Consider the following 21,435-nt stretch of genomic DNA (forward strand, 5'->3'; position numbering starts at 1 on the left):
ATTTGGAGGGCGGCGACAGGCGCGTTCGGTCCGGGCGAGAGGGAGGGAGCAGAGGAGAGGAGGGCCATGGGGGAGAGTGAGAGGGGCCGGGGGGTGTGCGTGGCGACGTTACAGAAGGCCAGGGGAAGCAGGCAACTAGGAGGTGGCACGGGGCGTACCCGCGGGCGGCGGGCACACGCCCTCGTGCCCTCTGGCACGAGGTTGAGGACGACTGGCAGAGCCAGGTAGGCTGGGCCGGCTAGAGGAGTTGGGCCGGGTAAGTGGGCTGCCAGGTAAACTCCCTCTCTCTTCTTCTGTTTTACATTTTCTGTAATTTGTTTTGATTTAGTTTTAGACACTAAATCATTTTTGTTGCTTCTGATAATTCTTGTAGGGGCTAGTTGGATTATTCCAAAGTCCCTCACCCAAAATCAGAAGTATTGGAGCTACTAAATATTTTATATGAATTAATATCCCCAATTCAAATACAATATGAATTGATTCAAAAATCCAAATGTCATAGAAAAATGTGCATCATCTCTGGCTACTGTTTCCAGCATTTTCCAAAAATGATGAACATTTTTAGGGCCATTTGGGTTCATTGAAAAAATATTTTCAGTTGAACCTATTTGAATTGGTTTAGTGCTAGGGCTTGGTCATCCCCAATTCTAATTTCCTTTGAAATTTAAACATGATGCATGGACGCAGATGCAACTAATTACAAACAATTCTGGGGTTGTGACAAGTCACCCCCACTAAACAAGAATCTCGTCCCGAGATTCAAGTCGTGAGGTAAGAAGACAGAGGGACAAAATCAAACATGATTTCAGGATCCAACTGTCCTTCTCGAAGATGTTGATTCATCGCATCGTCTTGATCTCGACATCTTGCTTTGAGAACTTCATTCAACATGACAACGAGAAGAAAGGGAGAATTTTAGAAGAACCGATCTTCTTGAGGTTCGAGCAACTTAGGATCATATTAATTATCACAAGATCAACTCACGGAATGAGACGTAGAAACATCACTGGAGCTGATAGGCAAAACATGTATCAGGAGGGACGGCAGAAACAATTTGACGAGGGTTTCAAAGTAGCGAGGAAACAATTACCATGATCCCATATCGAGGCACCTTGGGAGAGGTGACTCGTAGAGTTATTCCCTTAAGTGGCAAAAAGAATTACTTTTGATACAGAGATCATTGAAACTCTCTATATCAGCCTAAGGAAATTCACAACAATCATTTGAAGGAGTTCGAAGGAATGGCATACTCAGATCGGAAAGGAAACTATGGTTATAGACAACTCGACAAACGGGAGGCACATTCCAGTGGATACTGAGGATATAACCTAGTGACTGAGTGTGCTCTCAAGAACTTGAGCCTGTCAATACTCATCAAGGTCTTACCAACATCCGTGCCGAGGATCCTGGCAACACATCTTACTACCATGATGAATAGTGATGGTCAATGCAGATGCAAAGGAAGACAATACTTTCTCAGATTTCACCTTAGCGATGCCAAGCAAACGAAATCTAGATGTTCGACCGAGAGACATTTAGCACTCCGCTTCTAATGTTCTCCTTGATGTGCTAGCGTAACCAATTTATAGATATGGTTTGGTATCTAGAACATCAAGTAAAAGGTCGGACTTCGGGAGCACAAGAATCCATAAGGAATAACTATTGGAGTAAATCCTACGAAATCCTTATGGGGAGGTGGCCAACTTCCTCAATCAAGATACTACAATGACAGGTCTTCCGGCTGGGTGTGTTGGCCACGACATCCACCTTACCGGTTTAGAAAGACCAACATTATAATTCCTGGGAAAAGGTCCAACTATCGTATCTTCCTGAGATTCAGATCTAGTTGGTAACATGATATTCCAAACTCATCGAGTCTAGAAGAAAATGAAAGTTTGCAACACAAATCGACGAGATGGCGTTGCGAGATTCTCGGGAAATGGACTATGGTAGTAAGCTCCAAAACATGAGCTGGTTCTGCTAAACACACGTGAACATGCTGTCCCAGACAAGCATGACCACACAGTAGTCTTACAACAAAACACTACCGAGTTCTGGTAGGGAACCATCATCGAGGATATCAAAGTCCTTTTGCACTTACCGATGAACTTCTTATCCTTGAACAAGTCAATCAGTGGCTTGGTGTGCTAGGGAATACATATGGAATGAAGGTAGCGAGCCTATCAAACCATGGAATACTTCGCACCTGCATGACTAACTTGGGATGACTCCAAAGGAAGAAAAACAAGCTTTCTCGAATTCACGGCGGCAACTTGCATCAGGTGCACATGATCCTAGAGGAAGTCACTTCTTTCATCCAACATATGATTCATGCACGGGACATGAAGGTAATGCTTATAAAAGTTTCCAACACTAGCTTGATGTTCAACATGAATCATGGAGGAGACAAAATGCTGCTGATGGGCTCAATAGCAACTCATCGAAATTTCCATATCACTGGACTTCCACCATTATGTGAACAATGTGATAGTATTGGTCAGACGATAAGATGTAATGGTGTATGCTCGAGGAATCAACCACGAGTAAGACAACATTACGAATATCGTTGGTTCTAACTTGATTTGACGATAGCCCATACTCAAATCAAAGTTTTGATAAGACAATAGGTCCAACAACTGATCACAGGGACCAATCGATGAAGATATCATCTTTCTTCAATTAACAAACAGACACAAGGATATCCCTTTGGAACGAACTAAGTTAGGCAAGCTTTTATCTTCCAACTCTCCAAGTTGTTGCTTAGCTCAGGGGTATCCAACACAGATTCTTTAAGAAAGGGGTGGCTACAAGAAACCAACTTGATCACGAACTCAAAATAGCAGTCAGGTGACAACCTGGTAACACTTCCGAGAAGATATTCAGAAAATCACGAACCACCGATATGTTACTAAGCTCGAGAACAATCTTGCTTTTCAGGGCAAGACGATGTGACCAAACAAGAAAGGGATTGATACAATCCTAACTCTTGATCGAAGGGTGCACCAGGAAAATGGACTAGGTAGCACGATCAGTCTTAGAATGATAATTCAATAACCAGCACGCTAAGAATGAGAGTATTGTCCATTAACTACCAAGCAACAAAGTTGCTAGGAGTATTGATTCCGCACATCACAGTACACTTGTCGGCATTCCGGTTACAATAACACGGGAACCGAGGAACGAACAATGATGGCAAGAAGTATTACTGCGTCAAGAATTCATAAGAGGTGCTGCAATTCTCATGACACTCTTGACATAAAGATGGTAACACTCCAAGGTAGAGCAGAGCAAAAGCTGGATTGATATTTTGATCCGTGGAATACAATTGCTTTGACCCAATCCTAGATATGGATGAGGTTCTGGAGTTTGTTTCTCATATTCATTCTGAAATAGAACGGCTTGACGGACCATAAGAATAGTACGCATCGAAGAACACGAATGCACGACATAAACTTGACTATCAACTGATAGACAAGGATCAGAATACAACTACAGAGGGACAACTCAAAGGAACATATATCTTTCTGAGTTGTGGACGCATAGGTTAGTATGTCGAACAAGTTCAACATATTTCTTTCAGATAACCCATGCTGAGAAGGAAGGACTGACAGATTCACAATGCAGAATGGAGAACTCATCAAGAGCACTCTGGTTGTGATCTTTGGTTCAAAGATCTTCCGCCATAAGCAGTTTATGGTATTTGGAAGAAGGAAATACCACGGACCTCGAGGGCTATCGCAAAGGTTACTAATATCCTAAAGGAACTAGCAAACACTATCAACAGGAGGTGAGTGGAGTGAATCTCGGGTTCAAAACCCAGGAATAGAATACCTACTAACTAAATGGCATCACGGGATGCTTTCGAGAATGGCGGCCAGAATCATCACACTGGGAACACAAAACATAGCTAGATTACTAGGTGGTTCTCTAAGACATCTAGGCTCATAATAATAGCTCCAACATATATGTCGAGGCAATGAAGTACCTCAACAGACCGTTTAGTGTGCCTAATCTGGCCCAAAGGAACATCGGGAATGGAAAGAAGGGATTTGCAAATGCATCAGATTATTTAGAGATCTGGGACAACTCGGACAGCATAACGGCTGTAAATGCTCAAAAGGGTTTGAGACATCCTGCAATATGGTGGCATAACCACTCAACATTACAATATCAAGGTTCCGAGACCAACTGTTATCACACGGAGGTAGTAGAAACTGAACTGAAACTTGAATCCAACAATCCTATAAGTCTACGGATTAGTAACACGTGATCCTGCTAGAAAGATGAGAAGCCTAGTTCTTAATCCCCGTAGAAAAGAAGGGGTTGACTCAGATCAGAAGGGCATAAGGTAAAGGAGTAAAAAGAGCCTGACGTTCCCCTTCCACAATCAATTCCCTTACATAACTAAAGCATTTCTAGACTCGACTTCGACCAGTTTGGCTTGGTAATCCTACAGGCAGTCAGGCTCTAATACCAAAGCTGTCAGGACCCCGATCCTATGTCACACCGATCTAGCATGTAACACATCATATCACTTTGCGGCCTTACGCACGGTATTCCCACGGGTGCCACCTTACTTGGCCCGGGACCGTTTGCGCCTTTTGGCTCACGTATATGATAGGGTTGCTAGCATCCATATGACAGAGAACCCGGGCCGACATGACTAGTCGTAAACCCAAAGTGGCACTAACTTACAGGGAGATGCATACATGACCCAACATCGAAAGTGTCAGTCAACAGCGAGTGAATCCGGGCTGTAGCAGCTGGGCTAGTAGGACTCCGGTAAACCAGGAAGTAGCAGGCTAACAGGACTCCGGTATACACCACGTGACATTTCCCCGAAGGGACAGACACAGGATCGAAGTAGGACACATGCCGGCCAGTCTAAGTGTTCCGGAGCAGTAGCAACTGGGCTAACAGGACTCCGGGAACCCCGGGCTATAGCAGACTACCATGGCTCAGTGGAAGCACTAGACTACATTTCGCCATAAGAGAAGCTACCAAGGATAGACAACTAGGTTGTCGGATCCCACACATACAAAGCATTTAAAAATCATACACACAATATGCTCGATATGTGCAAATACAACATGGCATCACAACAAAAATCTATGACTCAAAGTATTTATTCATAAGGCTCCGAAGAGTCAAGTATTACAAACATGGGTCTCATGACCCAACATACAAAGCATACAAGCAACGAGCACATGCGGAAGCTTAACTTGTCTGAGTACAGACAACTACAAATGAAGAAGGCTGAGAAGCCTGACTATATACAAGACCCTCCCAAGGGTACAAGATCGTAGCTGAGGTAACAAGCTAAATGTCGAAGTCCACGCAGAACTACTAGTGAGACTGACGTCTCTCTGCAAAAATATAAATTAAGCAAACATGAGTACAAATGTACCCAGCAAGACTTACATCAGAACTATCTACATATGCATCAGTATCGACAAATGGGTGGTGGAGTTTGACTGCAGCAAGCCAGCTTTGGCTCGGTGGCTATCCTGAACTACGACTGCAAGTAACTCTTTTGAGGTGGCGCACACGAGTCCACATATTCACCATATCAATACACCACTATGGATCCACTCCCGTCTCCCTACGAGAATGCCATCCATAGGACTCACGCTTATCTTGTGCATTTTAGAGTATCCACCTTCACTTGTCTATGAATTGTATAGGCAACCCAGAAGTCCTTTTCCGCGGACACGGCTATTCAAATAGATGATGTTAACCCTGGAGGGGTGTACTTCACTCTCGCCACTTACCACCATGTACACGTCGTGTATCTCGGCAACCTTCAAGCGGAAGCCTGGCGAGGGAGTCAGCCACGACCTGACTAACCACACAAGTCTCTAGTCCGGGTTTATCGCCTATTCGGGTTCCATCCGCAAGGAGATCCGGCCGGGGTGTCGCTCACGGCCCCAAACGATGTGAGCAGGGTTCCCAAGCCCACCATCCGGGTGCCACTTGGTACACCGTGCCACTGTGCCTAGTCTGTCCCAAGCCCACCTATACCGGGTGCCACTTGGTAGACTACTAACACTACTACAAACACCAGAAACTAGTTGCAACTCCTGTACAGAGATCAAGTTGATTAATAAGTCGAGAGAGCTTGGAGTGCCCGGAGCCTAATGTGTGGTAGTAACTGTTCATGGATCACAAACACAGAACTCAGTTCCTGAGGATGGCTGCAATGAGACAACCCACCATGTACTCCTACATGGCCTCTCACCGATACCTTTACCAAATCGTGTTCACACCCTTAGCTCTCAACAGTAGGACATGTTCACACACCTCCAATTCATCCCCGATGAATCGGACCTGGCTCAACTCTAAGTAGTAGCAAGCATGACAAACAAGCATGAATGACTAGGCACATCAGGGCTCAAACAACTCCTACTCATGCTAGTGGGTTTCATCTATTTACTGTGGCAATGGCAGGTCATGCAGAGGAAAAGGGGTTCAACTACCGCAACATGTAGCAGATGAATCGTTGTTGTACTAATTCAGTAAAAGAGAGCAGGAGCGAGAGAGTGGGATTGTATCGGAATGAACAAGGGGGTTTTGCTTGCCTGGCACTTCTGAAGATAGTATAGCTCTTCATCGGTGTCATCGAACTCATCGTCGGAACATACGTCTACTGAGGGGGGAACAACCACCGGCAACAGAGAAAGAACACAATCAATGCAATGAAACAATGACGCATGATCATGACATGTCAATATGCTAGTGTTTGAGCTAATGCAACTAGCAATCAGATTAAATGTAGTTGGTTTGAACCAAAGGTTCAAATTCAAACTCCATATGTGATTATTTAAATGCCAAACGTTTGATGTGCCCTATTCAGAAACTATAAGTTGTTCCAACATGCATGAAAATGGTACGGATGGATAGATTGCATTTTTCGAATAATTTTTCATAAATAAATTATTTCATTTGGAGTTACGGTTGAATTTCTATGAATTTTAGAAGTTTTAACTATTTTCTGGCATTTCCTAGATTATTTTTAATCCAGCAAATGATTAACTGCGTCAGCATGACCTTAGTGTGACATCAGCAAGTCAACAGGGGCCGGTCCAGGTCAAACCTGACACTGGGGCCCACATGTCAGTGAGATAGAGAGTTAACAGGGGGTTATTTAACTTAACCCATGTTTTTAACAGCAGCGGTCCCACATGTCATACACTAGGGGTTAATTAACCGAGTGATTAGCACCTAACCTAATGCTCCACATCAGCTCTAATCGGTGTTTAGCCACCGGCGTAAACAGGGCACGGCGAGGTCGCTCATCCGGCCAACTCCGGCGACGGGAGGTCGCGCGTCCGGGTACGTTGGAACACCCGTAGCAGGGCGCGTATGATGGTGGTGGTGGCTGGAGCTGATGCGGGCTGTAGCGGCACCGACGATGAGCTTTGCGGCGGCGATGCTCGGGCTTGGCCGGGGCGCGGGGCTGCAGCTTGCTATCGAGCAGGTTGAGCGGCGCAGGAGCGCTAGGGGAGCTCCTGGAGCACTACCGCGTGCTCGGACATGAGCATATCGAGCTCAGGCCACGGCGGCGACAAGACACGACGGCGGAAGCTCTCGGCGATGGCGGGAATCGAGCTAGCGGACCAATTCCACCACGGGGTATGAGGGGAAAGGGAGAGGGGCTCATAGGGAGTCGTATGGAGGTCTCGTCAGGCTCGGGGACGAACTACGGACGACTAATCGGGCGGTGGCATCCGGCGGAGAAGAGCTCGGAAACGGCGATGGTGGCGTCGATGCGGGGCCTTCGGGCTCACGTCCTTCGGTGGAGAGGTTAATCCGGGCTTGGCGAAGCTTTTGGACAGCTGGTGGAGGTGAGACGACGACGGCGGCCAGCACTGGGATTTGGACGGCGGCGATGGGCGCGTTCGGTCCGGGCGAGATAGAGGGAGCAGAGGAGAGGAGGGCCATGGGGGAGAGTGAGAGGGGTCGGGGGGTATGCGTGGCGACGTTACGGGAGACCAGGGGAAGCAGCCAACCAGGAGGTGGCGCGGCGCGTCCGCGCGGGCGGCGGGCACACGCCCTCGTGCCCTCTGGCACGAGGTTGAGGACGACTGGCAGAGCCAGGTAGGCTGGGCCAGCTAGAGGAGTTGGGCCGGGTAAGTGGGCTGCCAGGTAAACTCTCTCTTCTTCTATTTTAAATTTTTTGTAATTTGTTTTGATTTAGTTTTAGACACTAAATCATTTTTGTTGCTTCTGATAATTCTTGTAGGGGCTAGTTGGATTATTCCAAAGTCCCTCACCAAAAATCAGAAGTATTGGAGCTACTAAATATTTTATATGAATTAATATCCCCAATTCAAATACAATATGAATTGATTCAAAAATCCAAATGTCATGGAAAAATGTCCATCATCTCTGGCTACTGTTTCCAGCATTTTCCAAAAATGATGAACATTTTTAAGGCCATTTGGGTTCATTGAAAAAATATTTTCAGTTGAACCTATTTGAATTGGTTTAGTGCTAGGGCTTGGTCATCCCCAATTCAAATTTCCTTTGAAATTTAAACATGATGCATGGACGCAGATGCAACTAATTACAAACAATTCTGGTGCTGTGACAACTCACCTCCAGTAAACAAGAATCTCGTCCCGAGATTCAAGTCGTGAGGTATGAAAACAGAGGGACACAAGCTAACATGATTTCAGGATCCAACTGTCCTTCTCGAAGATGTTGATTCATTGCATCATCTTGATCTCGACGTCTTGCTTTGAGAACTTCATTCAACATGACAACGAGAAGAAAGGGAGAACTTTAGAAGAACCGATCTTCTTGAGGTTTGAAAGGATCGAGAAGAGGTGTCTAGAAGGGGGTGAATAGACTCTAACCAAGAAAAGTTACAGATTTTAATTTCCTTTAGTTGATGTGAAGTTTGAACACAAGTTTAAACATTCACAATACATATCAAGCAAACATGCAAGCATACAAAGGGTATATGAGCAGCGGAAAGTAAAGCATGCAAGTTGCAAGAACGTAAAGAGATGGGATTGGAGTGGGAAACGCAATTTGGAGACATGGAGACTTTTTATCCGTGGTTCCGATAGGTGGTGCTATCGTACATCCATGTTGATGGAGACTTCAACCCACGAAGGGTAACGGTTGCGCGAGTCCACGGAGGGCTCCACCCACGAACGGTCCACGAAGAACCTTGTCTATCCCACCATGGCCGTCTCCCACGAAGGACTTGCCTCACTAGGGTAGATCTTCACGAAGTAGGCGATGTCCTTGCCCTTACAAACTCCTTGGTTCAACTCCACAATCTTGTCGGAGGCTCCCAAGTGACACCTAGCCAATCTAGGAGACACCACTCTCCAAGAAGTAACAAATGGTGTGTTGATGATGAACTCCTTGCTCTTTTGCTTCAAATGATAGTCTCCCCAACACTCAACTCTCTCTCATAGGATTGGATTTGGTAGAAAGAAGATTTCAGTGGAAAGCAACTTGGGAAGGCTAGAGATCAAGATTTATGTGATTGGAATGGAATATCTTGACCTCAACACAAGTGTAGGTATGTTCTGATGGCTCTCTCCACGAATGAAGAGTGTGTGGAGGGGTATATATAGCCTCCACACAAAATCTAACCGTTACACACAAATCACCAAACTCGGTGGGACCGATTCAGAGAACTCGGTCGGACCGATTTGGTTCATAATGTGACTATTAGGAATTTCGGTGGGACCGACTTGATCAACTCGGTGGGACCGATGTGCTAGGGTTAGGGTAGATCCAAAACTCGGTTTGACCGATTACTCAAACTCGGTGGGACCGATTTGGGTAATAAATGAAACAAAATGTTGGCCAAGCAAACTCGGTGGGGCCGGTTGCAAATCTCGGTGGGACCGAAACTATTGCAACAGACAACAGAGAGTTTGCAAGCCCATCTCGGTGAGACCAAGATCCCATCGGTGAGACCGAACTAATTAGGGTTTCTGGCAGTGGCTATGTCAACTGAACTCGGTGGCTCCGGATGGAAAGAATCGGTGGGGCCGAGTTGGACTTTTTGGATTAGGACATATGTGGAAGTGAGAAAGTGGTTGAGGGCTTTGGAGCATATCACTAAGCACTTTGAGCAAGCAAGCCATTAAGCAACACCTCATCCCTTCTTAATAGTATTGGCTTTTCCTATAGACTCAATGTGATCTTGGATCACTTAAAATAGAAAATGTAGAGTCCTGAGCTTTGTGCTTGAGCCAATCCTTTGTCCTTAGCATCTTGAAGGGGTTCCACATCCTCTTGTCCAAGCTAGTCCATTGTTGAACTTATCGGAAACATACTAGGTAGAAGCATTAGTCCAACAAGAGATATGTTGACATTAATTACCAAAATCACCCAGGGAGCACTTGTGCTTTCAATCTCCCCCTTTTTGGTAATTGATGATAACATACATCAAAGCTTTAGATAAAGATATAGAGAGCAACAAGTAAAGCTTTGGAAATACATGTAACATGCATAGGCTCCCCCTACATGTATGCAATCATATAAATATGAAACATAGGAGCATGTGAATGCATAAGCATGACAGAGTAATCCATGTGTCACATGTATCTTGGCTATATGCATCAGAGCAAATGATGCGAATATAGGAATTGTACCTTCATGCCCATGAGTCCTTCTTGCAAACAGTATGTACATCAGCAAGAAATCCTCATACACATGACTGTGATGCATATACTTACCTTGTGGTCTTGAGTTTGCTTAGGAAGGAATGAACCTGAGTAAACAAGGTTAGACAACACAAATACACCTACTAGCTAGAGCAAACAAAAGAAACCACAGGAGAACCAAGACTGGGATGACATGTAGAGAGTGAGTACTGAGTACCCCATTGGGTATAGACATGTCCCCAAAGGTAAAGATATGCAATAAAATCAAAGATTTCCTTCCCTTAGATGTCTTGCTCCCCCTGAATCTTGCATTGGGATATTGCGAGAAGATATGGAATAGAAAATCAGAGCAAAAGAAAAACAACAGAGCTTGAGCTTAATGCAAGCAATCAAATATGATCGAATATGAACATGTCTTTCCCCTCTTAAAGACATGCAACTTCTCTCCTCTTGAACACCAAGCATCTGGGGTTTCTTACACACTCCCCCTGAGTATCCTCTCCCCCTATAGAAATGATTAAGCATAGAGCTTTGATGTGATCTCTCTCTCTCCCCCTTTGACATCAATTTCCAAGAAGGGCTCTTCTGGATTTTTGTGTTATTGCAGAAGGGTTTGGTCCTTGAGTCACAAAGCAAGTTGAATGTGATGCTGGTAGAGGACAAGAATCATTGAGTGGAGCTGGAGCAAAAGGACTGCATGAATAAGTGGCAAGTTGTCTTTCCTATAGTGAAATCGGTAGCACCGAGTTGTGTGATTCGGTGGCACCGAGAGAATTCGGTTGGGCCGAAGAAAACAGACCGGTGTGACCGAGTTCATCACAGTAAAACACTTGTCACCTCAGCTCACTAGGCACTTTAAGATCTCACAAGGATTTTCAAGGAATTAGCTAAAAGATTTGCAATGAATTTGATGCAGAAAATGCAGAACAAGAAGAAATGAAAAGATCTAGATGAAGAACAAATTCGCAAGAGACAAATGCAAAAGGAAACACAAGAGAACTTCATCTAGAATTGGGCGGTGACAAAGTCACCTATGTTAGAGTATATTGACTTAGGAGTCAAGTGAGATCACTTGATCTTTGGTCATACTCATCGTTTAAGCTCAAAATGGGGTTACCATTTTTCGTTTAAGCTTCTTGATGTATACACATCTTGTTGAGTTGCTTTATCCCATGACTTGGAGTAAAGCTTCTCTAAGATGGAATAGCATACCTTGGGTGGTGGTGTTGATCTTGATCATGTAGTCGAACTTGTGTGGGTTGCTCAAGGTTGATGTAGCTCATCAAGAGTTGGGAGCACCACTTGGAGTTTGAGTTCATCTTCCTACATGCGTTAGCTTTGCAAGGAAGAGCACTTGTGTATCCAAAATAACAATCATAAAATTTGACATAGAATGAGTCAAAGGATATATCTGAGGGGCTTTGTGCTTCCTTGACTTCAACCACCATTGTATAGAGACTTGGTGATGTAGAGAATGCTCAAGATGTGAGTGAGTTGCAATTTCATGGATTTAGATGCATCCAAGTACCTACAAGGGTTAGATAGCATGCAAGGGTGCAAAAGTATCCAAGACATATAGATGGCATCATGAAAGAAATATCAAGGATTAGTCAAAGGATCATGCCTTGCATGTATCCAAATGGAGTTCCTACTCCAAGTTTGAAGCATCAATGATGTTCAATTCACCTCTCAAATGGCAAAAGACTTTCTCATCAAGCGGTTTGGTAAATATATCCGCTAATTGCTTATCGGTGCGAACATGCTTAAGATTAATGTCCCCTTTGGCAACATGGTCTCGAATGAAATGATGACGAACTTCAATATGTTTAGTTCGAGAATGTTTCACGGGATTGTGAGCAATCTTAATAGCACTTTAATTGTCACACAGCAATGGAACATGTTTCACATATATCCCATAATCTTTAAGAGTTTGGGTCATCCAAAGTAATTGAGCACAACATGAACCAGCGGCAATGTATTCTGCTTCGGCGGTGGATAAGGATACCGAGTTTTGTTTCTTGGAGGACCAAGACACAAGAGATCTACCAAGAAATTGACAAGTACCCGAAGTGGACTTTCTATCAACCTTGTCTCCGGCATAGTCCGAATCGGAGTAGCCAACAAGATCAAAGGAAGACCTCTTAGGATACCAAATGCCAAAATTTGGTGTATGTGTTAAGTATCTCACTATCCTTTTCACAGCCTTAAGATGACATTCTTTCGGTGCAGCTTGATATCGTGCACACATGCACACACTTAGCATAATATCGGGACGAGAGGCACATAGATATAACAATGAACCAATCATAGAGCGGTAAACTTTTTGATCAACCGGTTCACCATCTTTGGTCAAATCAAGATGTCCACTAGTAGGCTGTAACATCCCAAATTTGCAATTTGGTATGTTATACATAGATCATCATTGCATATCATGTTTTATTGCATTTTGACAAATCCTCGATAAATCCTAAGCAACTCAAGGACCCTCGGAGAGAGTTGGGGATTTTCTCGAATTTTCATATTTGATTTTCATCAAAAAAATAAGAAGAGGATTTTGGTTTTAATTATTTTCTCTCCGGAAAAATATTTCATTTTAAATAAACGAGAGGAGAAATTATGACTTCTTCAAAACAATTGAAATACTGGAGGAAAAATGTTAAAATCATTATTTGGAATTTATTTGGATTTATTTGCAATTTTTATTGCATTAAAAATATTGCATGTTTTTAAAATATTTATTTTGAGTTAAAAAATGTTCACCCTATTCTAGATTTTCTAACTAGACGGGGAAAATTTATTTCGTATTTTTCTGATTTTTATTTATTTTTCTACGAATTATTTTCCGCGGAACTTTTTTTTTAAAAAAAAAAATCCGCCCGCGCGCCGACTGGGCCAAAGGCCCAGCCGACGGCCCAGCCCCGCCGCCCCGTCGTATCCGCCCCGGAGACGGGACCGCCGCCCGAGTCCCGGCCGGCTACGCCGCCCGCCGCCCTTGCCCCCTCCCCAAGGCACCGCCGCACCCCCCTCCTTAAATACCCCCCTCTCTTTTTTCCCCTCACCGCCGCCGCCGGAGTCGCACCCGCCGCCGCCGCACTCATCCCGCGCCGCCGCCGCTTTGCGCCGCCGCCGCCGCTCGCCGGAGCCGCCGCCCCTCACCTTGCCGCACCCCCGCGCCCCCCCGAGCCCCGCACCCCGCCGCCAAGCCCCGCGCCCGCCGGAGCCTCGCCGGAGCTCGTCCCCGAGGTACTGCCGCCGCCCGTTGACTTTGCCGGTTTTCGTTTTAAAAAAAACCCTTCGTTTAAAAAATAGATCGTTTTTTTTCGGTTTTATTATTTTACGAGCGTTCCCCGAACCATTCGTTTTAACGAACGCGTTCGTCGGTTTTTCTCTTTTAACGAACGTCCGTTATTTAACCGTTCGTCCGTTTTTCTTTTCGTCGGATTTTTCTGCGAGTTATCTCAGATTCGATTTCTGATCGAATCTTCGATTCTGTTTAACTTCTCGCTCGTTTATCGGAATCAGGCGATTCAAGCGCCTAGAGTTTCGTCTCGAAATTCTCTTTCCGTTTAACCTACTCAAACAAGTTTTTGCAACAGTAAAATTTGACCTAGATCCAGATTAGCAAACGAAGTTTCTTTCTTTCGCCGTTTGACTTTCGTTGCTTCTTTCGAGTTGATTCTTTTTGCAAACCGGAGTTCTTAAGCTGAACTTTCTGGTTGGATCTCTTAGTCGAGTTTTACCTGTGCATTAGATGAATACTGATTGTATGCTTGTTTGTTTGCGATAGAGTACCCGGAGTGTGCCGCTTGTTACTTCGACTCGCTAGGTTTTGCGGATCATCAGCAAGGCAAGTAACACTTTGATCATACCCCGTTCATACCCAGTTTTACTGCATTAGATCTGTTTTCGTCAAACACATTGCATGATTAGGATCTAATTAAATTGTGGGTATTGGGAAGTAGTTGAGGTAGTACCTATTACCTGTTTTTCTTATCAAACCCTTGGGAGTTACTTCTACGTTGCTTTTATTATTGCCATGCTATGCTCGTAGACGTGGATTTGGGTTTGAGTGATATTCACGACAGATGTGAGATTGTTAATAATGGTTCAACTTAAGGTGGCAACTAAAACTCACATCTGGGTGGATTGAGGCACCTGGAGAACCCAGTGTTGTCTGTATGTATAAGGTCCGCCACCCAGGCTCAAAGGGATCATAAGATTTTTCATGCTAGAAACTTCCGTGTGCAGCCACAAGCTATTATGGGCTCTAGCATAGCTGAGTAGGTTACAGGATCTCTTGAAGAGGTGGACTAGCAGATGTAGGGGAAAGTAGGTGTACCGGTCCATCCAGAGTAAAGAGTGATTGTTTCTGAAAGACTGTGTCTCGGTCATCCGTTTCTCAAACATCATGCAGTGCGAGAATCAAGCGGAGGCGATCGAGTCTTGTGGGGAAAAGTGCACAAACCTCTGCAGAGTGTACAAACTAATCATGATTAGCCGTGTCCCCGGTTATGGACAACATGAGTATCTAGTACCTGGATTATCATTTGAATCTCATCACCGTGATACTTATAATTTAATTTGGTTGGGTTAACGATGACACTTAATTGGGATTGAGTTGGAGGTACCTTCTCAATGTTTCACAACCACCATGATAGTTAAATAAAATTTATTCCTTTGAAGTAGGATAAAATTGGCTTTTCACAAAACTGTAACCATAGAGCTTTCCACCAGCCATATATGCATATAGTATAGCATTATTATTGTTCATTGCTCTCTATGTGTTACTTTGCCAGCATATTCTATGTGCTGACCCGTTTTCGGGCTGCAACGTTTCATGTTGCAGACTTTTCAGACGACGAGTAAGGTGCCTTAGGTCGTGGTCTTATACTCAGTGATGCTGCTGGAGTGATGGACTCACTTATCTTCCAAGTCTTCCGCTGTTATCGTTATTAGATGGCCTTAAGCCATGTTTATCATACTTAATCTCTTCGGAGATATTCGATGTAATAAGTGTGTGATTGCTACTCTGTTATAAATCCTCCATTTGTACTGTGCGTGTCAGCATTACTGATCCAGGGATGACACTGGTGCACAGCAGCACAGACCATTTGAGGCTGGTCGCTACATAGGCATGGGTGTAGTCATACCATTGCATTCTTGCATATTGAACTTCTTGAATAAGTCCTTGGTGTACTTTGTTTGAGAGACAAAGGTACCTTCCTTAGTTTGCTTGATTTGCAAACCGAGAAAGAATTTGAGTTCACTCATCATAGACATCTCAAACTTCTCCGACATTAGCTTTCCAAACTTCTCACTAAAATGAGGGTTAGTCGAACCAAATATAATATCATCAACATAAATTTGGCACACAAATAGCTCTCCATTGACCCATTTAGTAAAAAGGGTAGAATCAATTTTACCAATTTCAAATCCTTTTTCAATAAGGAACTTGGTCAAGCATTTATACCACGCTCTAGGAGCTTGTTTAAGACCATAAAGGGCTTTGTGAAGTTTGTAGACATGATTAGGTTTCTTAGGATTGACATAGCCGGGAGGTTGCTTAACATAAACTTCCTCCTAAATTTCACCATTTAGAAAAGCACTTTTAATGTCCATTTGGTACAAGGTGATATCATGGTGATTAGCATAAGAAAGTAAGATGCGAATGGACTCAAGTCTAGCAACGGGAGCATATGTCTCACCATAGTCCATACCTTCGACTTGAGTGTAGCCTTGGGCGACTAGGCGTGCTTTGTTGCGGACGACTTGACCATCTTCATCTTGCTTGTTGCAAAACACCCATTTGGTACCAATGATGTTGTGGTTGTTGTCGGGCTTCTCGACCAATGTCCATACTTGATTTCTCTCAAAGTTGTGTAGCTCTTCATGCATAGCGTTTATCCAATCCGGATCTTCCAATGCTTCTTCAACCTTCATAGGTTCAATGCTAGAGATGAATGAGTAATGTTCACAAAAGTTAGCTAAACGAGTTTTAGAGCGAGTGATTCTCCCGGTTTGGATATCATTGTAGATTTGCTCGACGGGATGATCTTTGGCGATTCTTGCTCGAACTCGTGGGAGCTTTGGCTTGGCTCGGGGTGGAACATCTTCTTCATCTTGTTCTTCTTCTTGGCCTTCTTCATTGTTGACGTTGTCATTCTCTTGTCATGGTGGAGAAGGAGGTTGTTGATGTTCATCTTGGTGTGCTTCCTCGTTTTCTTCGTCTTGGTGTGTCCCACTTGTGGATGCTTCCATATCAATTCTTGGTTCATCTTGTCGTGAGGTAGAAGCTTCCACTTAGACAGACGAGGTACTCTCCTTCACCTCCGTTGGACGAATCTTGCCAATAGACAAGTCTTGGATTGCTTCCGAAGGGTCTTTGTCTGCTACATCAATTGGCAATTGCTCTACTTGTGAGCCGTTAGATTCATCAAACTTCACATCTACCGTCTCTTCAACCTTTCAGGTGAAATTGTTGTAGACACGCTAAGTGTGAGAGTTTGAGCCATAACCAAGTAGGAAACCTTCATGAGATTTAGGAGCAAATTTAGAACGACGATGCTTATCAAGAATGTAGCATTTTGAGCCAAATACTCGAAAGTATTCAACTTGGGGTTTGTTACCGGTGAGGAGCTCGTATGCCGTCTTGCCGAGTAGCTTGTGAAGATACAAGCGATTTGTTGCATGACAAGCTGTCTCAACCGCTTCCGCCCAAAAGTGTTTTCGAGTCTTGTACTCATCAAGCATCATTCTTGCCATCTCAATAAGAGTCTGGTTCTTCCTCTCAACGACTCCATTTTGTTGAGGTGTGTACGTAGCCGAGAACTCATGTGAAATCCCTTCTTCGTCAAGAAAGGTATCCACATTTGCGTTCTTGAACTCTGTTCCGTTGTCGCTTCGAACCTTCTTGATCTTCACGTCAAATTGATTTTGGGCCTTCCTAGTGAAGTTTTTGAAGATCTTTTGGACCTGCGATTTGTCATCAAGAAAGAACACCCATGTAAATCTTGAAAAATCATCAACTATGACTAGTCCAAACGAGTTACCACCGAGACTCTTGTAGGCATTTGGACCAAAGAGATCCATGTGAAGTAGCTCGAGTGGTCTTCTCGTGGTCATGATGTTCTTCGCGCGATGACTTCCTCCAACTTGTTTCCCTGCCTCACAAGCACTACAAAGTCTATCCTTGTCAAATATGACATCTTTTACTCCAAGGATATGATCACCTTTAATAAGCTTATCAAGATTTCGCATAACCACATGACCTAGCCTTCTATGCCACAACCAACCCTTAGAAGATTTAGCAATTAAGCAAGTTCTAGGTCAGCCTTTTTAGTGAAATCAACAATGTAAAGATCACCTCTACATATATCGGTAAAGACCATTTTACGATTGTCTCTACGAAACACTTGGCAATCTACTTCAGTGAATAGGACATTGAAACCGAAATCAGCAAGTCTAGAAACTGAAAGTAAATTGTACCCAAGAGATTCAACGAGCATGACATTTTGTATGGAGCTATCATGTGAGATGGCCACCTTACCGAGGCCAACCACCTTACCCTTTGAGTTATCACCAAAAGTGACATATTTTCGAGGGCCGTCGTTTTCAGCAAGCTCACGGAACATATCTTTATCTCCGGTCATATGCTCAGTACATCCACTATCAAGGACCCATTCCTTTCGTCCGGCAATGTAGCCGCGAAGGTTTGCCATAAGACCAAAGTGTCTCATTGCATCATCAAGATCATAGTCACTATCCTCATCCTCATCATAGTATCCATGTTCAACATCATCTTGTGATTGATCAATTCCTAGAGAGGGTAATTCATTAGACAAAATGATCATTTCTATTATTATCTTTATGAATTCTAATAGCTTCGGAAATAATATTTCTAATGATCCCAACATCTCCTATGGCACGCATGAGATTTGTAAGCTCAAATAGACAATCACCAAAGCTAGGATCACTAGAATTCATCTTACTCAAGGCAATAGACTTATGGAGAATTTCGTCTAAATTTTTCAAGGAATAATCTGGGAATCGTTCCTCAAGAAATCTCCATATAGTATAGGCACAATCAAGAGTAGGCAAACTAGCAATCAAATTTTTGGGCAAGCCTCTTATGATAAGATTGATAGTTCTAAGATTGCGAATCATGTCAAGATCCTCTTCGGGTGTGGGATGCAAGGGATCAATATGAGGTGCACAAGGGCTAGTAATGTACTTGTTCAAATGATATTCATTGAAAATCTCAAGCATTTCATTTTTCCACTCATGAAAATATTCTCCATCAAGAGTAGGCACTCTATGTCTAAGACCCCCCAAAGTAGACACATCCATCTTCCTCCAAAGGTGTTTAAACCAAGGCAATGGAGACCAAAGCTCTGATACCAATTGAAAGGATCGAGAAGAGGTGTCTAGAGGGCGGTGAATAGACTCTAATCAAGAAAAGTTGCTGATTTTAATTTCCTTTAGTTGATGTGAAGTTTGAACACAAGTTTAAACATTCACAATACATATCAAGCAAACATGCAAGCATACAAAGGGTATATGAGCAGCGCAAAGTAAAGCATACAAGTTGCAAGAATGTAAAGAGATGGGATTGGAGTGTGCAAACGCAATTTGGAGACACGGAGATTTTTTATCTGTGGTTCCGATAGGTGGTGCTATCATACATCCACGTTGATGGAGACTTCAACCCACGAAGGGTAACGGTTGCACGAGTCCACGGAGGGCTCCACCCACGAAGGGTCCACGAAGAAGCAACCTTGTCTATCCCACCATGGCCGTCGCCCACGAAGGACTTGCCTCACTAGGGTAGATCTTCACGAAGTAGGCGATCTCCTTGCGCTTACAAATTCCTTGGTTCAACTCCACAATCTTGTCGGAGGCTCCCAAGTGACACCTAGCCAATCTAGGAGACACCACTCTCCAAGAAGTAACAAATGGTGTGTTGATGATGAACTCCTTGCTCTTGTGCTTCAAATGATAGGCACCCCAACACTCAACTCTCTCTCATAGGATTGGAGTTGGTAGAAAGAAGATTTGAGTGGAAAGCAACTTGGGAAGGTTAGAGATCAAGATTTATGTGATTGGAATGGAATATCTTGACCTCAACACAAGTGTAGGTATGTTCTGATGGCTCTCTCGACCAATCAAGAGTGGGTGGAGGGGTATATATAGCCTCCACACAAAATCTAACCATTACACACAAATCACCAAACTCGGTGGGACCGATTCAAAGAACTCGGTCGGACCGATTTGGTTCATAATGTGACCGTTAGGCATTTCGGTGGGACCGACTTGATCAACTCAGTGGGACCGATGTGCTAGGGTTAGGGTAAATCCAAAACTCGGTTTGACCGATTACTCAAACTCGGTGGGGCCGATTTGGGTAATAAATGAAACAGAATGTTGGCCAAGCAAACTCGGTGGGGCCGGTTGCAAATCTCGGTGGGACCGAAACTATTTCAACAGACAACAGAGAGTTTGCAAGCCCATCTCGGTGAGACCGAGATCCCATCGGTGAGACCGAACTGATTAGGGTTTCTGGCAGTGGCTATGTCAACTGAACTCGGTGGCTCCGGATGGAAAGAATCGGTGGGGCCTAGTTGGACTTTTTGGATTAGGACATATGTGGAAGTGAGAAAGTGGTTGAGGGCTTTGGAGCATATCACTAAGCACTTTGAGCAAGCAAGCCATTAAGCAACACCTCATCCCTTCTTAATAGTATTGGCTTTTCCTATAGACTCAATGTGATCTTGGATCACTTAAAATAGAAAATGTAGAGTCCTGAGCTTTGAGCTTGAGCCAATCCTTTGTCCTTAGCATCTTGAAGGGGTTCCACATCCTCTTGTCCAAGCCACTCCATTGTTGAACTTATCTGAAACATACTAGGTAGAAGCATTAGTCCAACAAGAGATATGTTGAAATTAATTACCGAAATCACCCAGGGAGCACTTGTGCTTTCAAGGTTCGAGCAACTTAGGATCATATTAATGATCACAAGATCAACTCACGGAATGAGACGTAGAAACATCTCTGGAGCTGATAGGAAAAACATGTATCAAGAGGGACGGCAGAAACTATTTGACGAGGGTTTCAAAGTAGCGAGGAAACAATTACCATGATCCCATAATAGGGCACCTTGGGAGAGGTGACTCGTAGAGTTATTCCCTTAAGTGGCAAAAAGAATTACTTTTGATACAGAGATCATTAAAACTCTCTATACCAGCCTAAGGAAATTCACAACGATCATTTAAAGGAGTTCGAAGAATGGCATACTCAGATCGGAAAGGAAACTATGGTTATAGACAACTCGGCAAACGGGAGGCACATTCCAGTGGATACCGAGGATATAACCAAGTGACTGAGTGTGCTCTCAAGAACTTGAGCCTTTCCATACTCATCAAGGTCTTACCAACATCCATGACGAGGATCCTGGCAACACATCTTACTACCATGATGAATAGTGATGGTTAATGCAGATGCGAAGGAAGACAACACTTTCCCAGATTTCACCTTAGCGATGCCAAGGAAACGAAATCTGGATGTTCGACCGAGAGACATTTAGCACACCGCTTCTAATGTTCTCCTTGATGTGCTAGCGTAACCCATTTATAGATATGGTTTGGTATCTAGAACATCAAGTAAAAGGTCGGACTTCGGGAGCACAAGAATCCATAAGGAATAACTAGTGGAGTAAATCCTACGAAATCCTTATGGGGAGGTGGCCAACTTCCTCAATCAAGACACTAAAATGATAGGTCTTTCGGCTGGGTGTGTTGGCCACGAC

The sequence above is a fragment of the Triticum aestivum genome, chromosome 7D, assembly GCF_018294505.1.
Source record: "Triticum aestivum cultivar Chinese Spring chromosome 7D, IWGSC CS RefSeq v2.1, whole genome shotgun sequence".
In the NCBI taxonomy this organism is placed as follows: Eukaryota; Viridiplantae; Streptophyta; class Magnoliopsida; order Poales; family Poaceae; genus Triticum; species Triticum aestivum.